We start from the raw sequence: 5,724 nt of genomic DNA, 5'->3' as shown, positions 1-5,724 counted from the left end.
CCACACACACACACACACACACACACACACACACACACACACACACACACACACACACACACACACACACACACACACACACACACACACACACAGTAAAAAAGCCCTAATTAAGCAAACAGGATCCAGAGGGACCAAAACAAGCTGTTTACTGCTATGCCTGTACAGAACCCCATATGAATACAACCCAAACAATTAGCTCCACACTGACATCAGCACAGCTGTTTAGACACGCCTGGCTTAATGCAATGCACGCACACACACAATGAAAGTAAAATACGAAATAAATACAAAAACAGACACACAATGTCATGCAAGAATGCACATATGTATGTACAAACACACTCATAAACTGTCACACACTAATCCAAGTAAGAACACCCACATGACACGCATGCAAACACACACAAGACATGCATGTATTTACAATCTCTCTTACACAGGCTGTAGTAATTGAGATGTGTATGAGGACCCTTATTATTATTATTAATGACAATTCTATATTGAATAACAATTTGCATAACTATGGTTTTCCCACCAAATTGTTCAATGAATTACTGAAAATGTCTTTGTAGCATCTCTACACCTTTACCCAAGGATGTATAAATATGCAAATGAGCAATCAAGGTTTATTTGTCACATACATACCAGGGCATACAGTGAAATACTATACTGTACTTCTAATGTAAAAATATACTATACTGTACTTCTACTGTAAACAGATACTATACTGCACTTCTACTGTAAACAGATACTATACTGTACTTCTACTGTAAAAAGATATACTGCACTTCTACTGTAAACAGATACTATACTGTACTTCTACTGTAAACAGATACTATACTGTACTTATACTGTAAAAAGATACTATACTTCTACTGTGCTAAGACCCTATTCTTCTACAGTGACAATATATTACTACTAGGGCTGTCCCCGACAAAGGATTTGGATAGTCGACTATGACTATGATATGACTATGATCATTCCATTTGGGCTGTGGGGGTGCTTAATGTCTGAAGGAGTCGACTGAAGGCGTCTTGTCCTCTGCGAAAGCATGCAATTGGTCCACTGATGGATACATCTTGATATTTGTCTAGTCAGTGTGTTCATTAGATGGGTGAAATCCTCTTTCAGTTCCTCTGTGCCTGTTTTCTTAGGCAGTTAGCCTCTGGTATGCGTGCCATTAGCGTTAGCCACGCTTCTAGGCCTCTTTTCTTTTGGAAAGAATGATACAAAAAAAAATATATATATATATATATTTTTTTATCATTTTTTTTTAAAATTTATTTAAAAAAAAAATTTATTCGACTAAGAGGTTGGCAGTCGACTACGGCTCCTTTCGACCGATTAGTCGACTAATAGGGGTCAGCCCTACTATGTACACTACTATACAATATACAATTGAACTCAGTCATTATGTTTTACTTACTATATCTAAACTATACAAGAACCACATCTGTTCTTTCCTTAAAGTGACTTTTATATTCTTCATTCCTTTAAAGTGACTTTTCCATTTAGTTTAAAGTGATTGTTTAAAGCGGTTGCAGCATTTGTGGTGTGGTGTGTGTGTAGGTGTGTGTGTGTGCTCATGTGTACTTGTGAGTGGAGAGTTCAGTGTTCAGTGTTCTGATGGCCTGGGGGAAGAAGCTGAGCCGGAGTCTCTCTGTGGTCGTAGCGTGTGTTCCTAGGCGCTTGCCTGACCGCAGCAGCTTGAACAGGCTGTTGTTGGGGTGGTGGGAGTCTTTCATAATTCTGCAGGCTCTGGATTTGCACCTGAACTTCCTTAACTGTCTCAGGTGATAGAGGCGCTGTTTCGCCTCAGAATCTATGTGTGTTGACCATGTCATGTCCTCTGTGATGTGGACTCCCAGGTACTTGAAACTGCTCACTGTCCACGATAGCCCCATACATCTGCAGTGGCGTGTGTGTCACCTGCTGTATTCTCCTAAAATCCTAGATCAGCTCTTTGGTTTTACCAATGTTCAGGAGTAGGCAGTTATCCCGGCACCAGCGTGCCAGTTCATCAACCTCCTCCCGATAGGCCTTCTCGTCATTGTTAGAGGTCAGCCCCACCACCACCATGTGTCGTCCGCAAACTTCACTATGGAGTTGGAGCTGAACCTGGCCACACAGTCATGCGAGTACAGTGAATACAGCAGGGGGCTCAGAACGCAGTAGATTGAAATAAAGGTGTTCTATTTCTATTTCAAGCTGATTCAATTGGATCTTTGTTTCCATATGAAGTATCATAAAATGTATCATATGAAATGTATAATTTATTAAATGTATCATAAATATATTATTATAGACCAGAACATTACCTCAAGTGACTTTACTTTGCAGTAACATTGAATTTGTCAACATGCTTCTCACCACTGATAATGGGCTTTGGACTGAAGACTTCATTATGTCAATGTTTAATTTTCTTTCATTTAGGACACCTCATACATTTACTGATGTAACTCCCTGACCATGCATGCTATATTTACACATGTGGTATTGCTGGATTCAGCACAACCACACCTTTCCGGAAAAGCACTCATCTGTGTTTCTATGACAATCCATGGCAGAGCTACCACAAAGTAAATGATAGCATATTCATCTTTTACATTTCTGCTTATTTTAAGTATGTGTACATAGGTATATATTTCCTACATGCATAAAGATATTCACATCCAGGTTTTTCTATTATGTTAAGCAACTGTCTGACTGCTAGCATGGGTTAGTTATTATTAATCTACATGAGTTTATATGTCTCAACTCCCATACGGCCAGGCTATATTTAGGTTGTTTTTTCCTTTGGGGGAGTATAACAATATCTATCCATTTAACAAGTTTTGCAGTAAAATATTTTTATACAAGAATCCACTTCATATATATGGGAGACCTTAGAGATGAGGGAAAACATTCTTGTTTTGTTCTACCTCCGGTAGGGGTATCTCAACATTTTGGGGGCATTGTCACTAGGCTATATATCACTCCTCCCTCAGATTCATCACTAATGATAGATACAACACTAATCACTGTGTCCTTTATGAGAAGGCTGGTTGGTAGCTTATATTGTTTCAAGGCATGTCAATACCTACTCAGCTTTCTAAGTTACTACATATTGAATCATGATAGGTTCGGCCTATTAGTGACATCACACATGCAACTCAGATTTCAGGGATGTACAGAAAACCTCTCCCTCTCAAGTGGAAGAATGCGATCTGGTGACAAGTTCTGCACAAATAACAATCTGTATAGTCAAAGTCACAAATAATCTGTATAGTCAAAGTCACAAATAATCTGTATAGTCAAAGTCACAAATAACAATCTGTATAGTCAAAGTCACAAATAATCTGTATAGTCAAAGTCACAAATAATCTGTATAGTCAGTCACAAATAACAATCTATATAGTCAAAGACACAAATAATCTGTATAGTCAAAGTCAAAGAAATAACAATCTATATAGTCAAAGTCACAAATAACAATCTGTATAGTCAAAGTCACAAATAACAATCTGTATAGTCAGTCACAAATAACAATCTGTATAGTCAAAGTCGCAAATAACAATCTATATAGTCAAAAGTCACAGATAACAACCTTTATAGTCAAAGTCACAAATAACAATCTGTATAGTCAGAGTCACAGATAACAATCTGTATTACTTGCACCTTTTACCCCGTTTGGGGCATAGGCTGTCGACAAGGGTTCTCCAAGCATCCCGATCCTGAGCCAACCTCTCAAGCTGGCCCCAGGTGTGTCCCATCTTCTTGGCATCATGTTCCAAGTCTCTGCGCCAGGTGTTCCGTGGTCGGCCTCTCTTTCTCTTCCCTTGGGGGTTCCACCTGAGAGATTGTCTTGTGATGCTCAGGGATAGTTTACGGAGTGTATGGCCAATCCATCTCCCAACGCCGTTGGAGAATCTCTTTCTCTACTGGCTGTTGTTGCGTTTGTTGCCACATATCTTTGTTGCTGATGGTGTTATGCCACAATCTGTATAGTGTGGGATGACCCCCCCCCCCCTTAAAGAGGGGATCTTTAAGGAGCACTACAAGCATGTCATGGCTTATACTGAAGAAAAAAAGAAAAAAAAAGACAACACCATATTCAAAACTCATTGGTCATATATAGTATTTATTTACACATTTGTTTCTATTTACATTTCTTTGTTTCAAAATGTTTGCTCTGTACAAATTGTTTTTCTTTTTGTAATTCAAGAAACAACTATTCCGCTAGAACCTTCTCACAACATAGTGAGAACTTGCCGTCTCAGGGAAGGAGGCGCAGTTTTTTTTTAATGTCTGGTGGAAAACGTAGAGCAAAAATAAAGTTGGGGGGAAAACTAGAACAAAGAGGCAGACGGACATGTTACTGAGAGACGAGTCCCTTGAGACGCACCTGTATGTGTGCGTGTGTGTGTGTGCACATGTGTGTGTGTGTGTGGAGGGGGAGGCTCCAGCCGACAAACACCGTAGGCTATTATCACCATGGTAACTTATAGTGCGCGTGTGTGCGCGCGCGTGTCAAGTCAGACTGGTGTTTGTATTAAAGCACTTCTACACCCGATGCGCAACCAGAGTGCACTCCTGGTTTTAGTGAGACGTGAACAGCTGTTCTCTCCGCGGACACGCCGCGTCGCTCGACTGCTACCGGAGATTCCTTTGATACACTGTGACGCCACAGCCGAGCCACGCGCTGCTTTAGGGTTTGAAAACAGCTGTGGCTTCTTCCAGTGATCCACCGCCAGTGACCCAGGAGCTGGGGGGGCAATGATGACACGGTGTTACAATGTGTCCACAGCATCGCGACGCGAAGGGCGGCGGCGCGAGCGTGTGACCGTGACGGAAGTCTCCGGAGACGACGGGTGTCTCGCAACATGTCGACGCGTCATCAAAGGACGGGCGCCACTTTCATAACATCTTAACCGAGAAGACGGGGGACCTCAAGACATCTCCCACAGGGACAAGTACGGTGAGGACATCACAAGCAACACTGGACACATCCATCCAAAACATCTGGGAATACGCAGGTGTGCCGAGTGATCAATAAGAGTGCCCGTCGTCTGGAAGGACAATCCAACCCATTTAATTTTTTTCTCCACACTTTCCTTCAATTTGTAGGTCGCATTGAATGGCTAAAGTGAGGATTAAAGGGCAACACCACTCAAATGAAATATTCGAATATGTTATTACCATGGCCTAAGACAATTCACTCAATAAGTGTGAACATGGGCTACTCTCCTCCCAATTACAGAAACCAGAGATGTTAGCTATAAGGTCTGGAGTTGCTCCATTGGCAATGAATGGGAGATTGATTTTGTGGAACTACAGTATGTTTGTTTTCTTTTATACCCAAAACAAGCTTTATTCTGTAGTAATGTTCTCAGTTCGGAAACAGAAAATGTATCTATGAATTCAAAACATTCCCCTGGGTGCACTCACTCAGTATCACATGTAACATCTTTCCATATTCAACGTCTATGGAGCAGCTTCAGACTTTATACTCGATGACATCAGGAGAGTTTTAGCACTCTAGTTTTGACTAAGAAGTTGATCGTATTTAGTAATATTTGTGTACCGTCTTGGACCAGAGGAATAACATGTATGAATTCTGAAATGGGGGCATACTGTAGTTCCCCTTGAAGATAAGGGATCGGTTCATAAACAAGGTGTGTAGGTGAACATCACGACAGGTTGCAGGGTTGCTCGTGTGGCAGTGCTCTGTGATGTCATGTCCCC

General features: G+C 41.1%; 1 protein-coding gene across 3 annotated transcripts in view; it reads right to left on the bottom strand.

Moving 5' to 3' along the window:
* Positions 1–4,110: 4,110 nt before the first annotated feature.
* tbc1d22a (TBC1 domain family, member 22a) overlaps positions 4,111–5,724 on the bottom strand; it is a 171,060-nt gene continuing 169,446 nt past the window's right edge. For all 3 annotated transcript variants that reach the window (XR_014620559.1, XM_084330442.1, XM_084330443.1), the window contains one exon: positions 4,111–5,724. This exon is cut by the window's right edge. The gene's annotated coding sequence lies outside the window, so the exon portion shown is untranslated.

Source organism: Notolepis coatsorum, assembly GCF_963971535.1.
Source record: "Notolepis coatsorum genome assembly, chromosome: 15".
Taxonomy (NCBI): domain Eukaryota; kingdom Metazoa; phylum Chordata; class Actinopteri; order Aulopiformes; family Paralepididae; genus Notolepis; species Notolepis coatsorum.
This window is presented reverse-complemented; position numbering and strand designations above follow the sequence as displayed.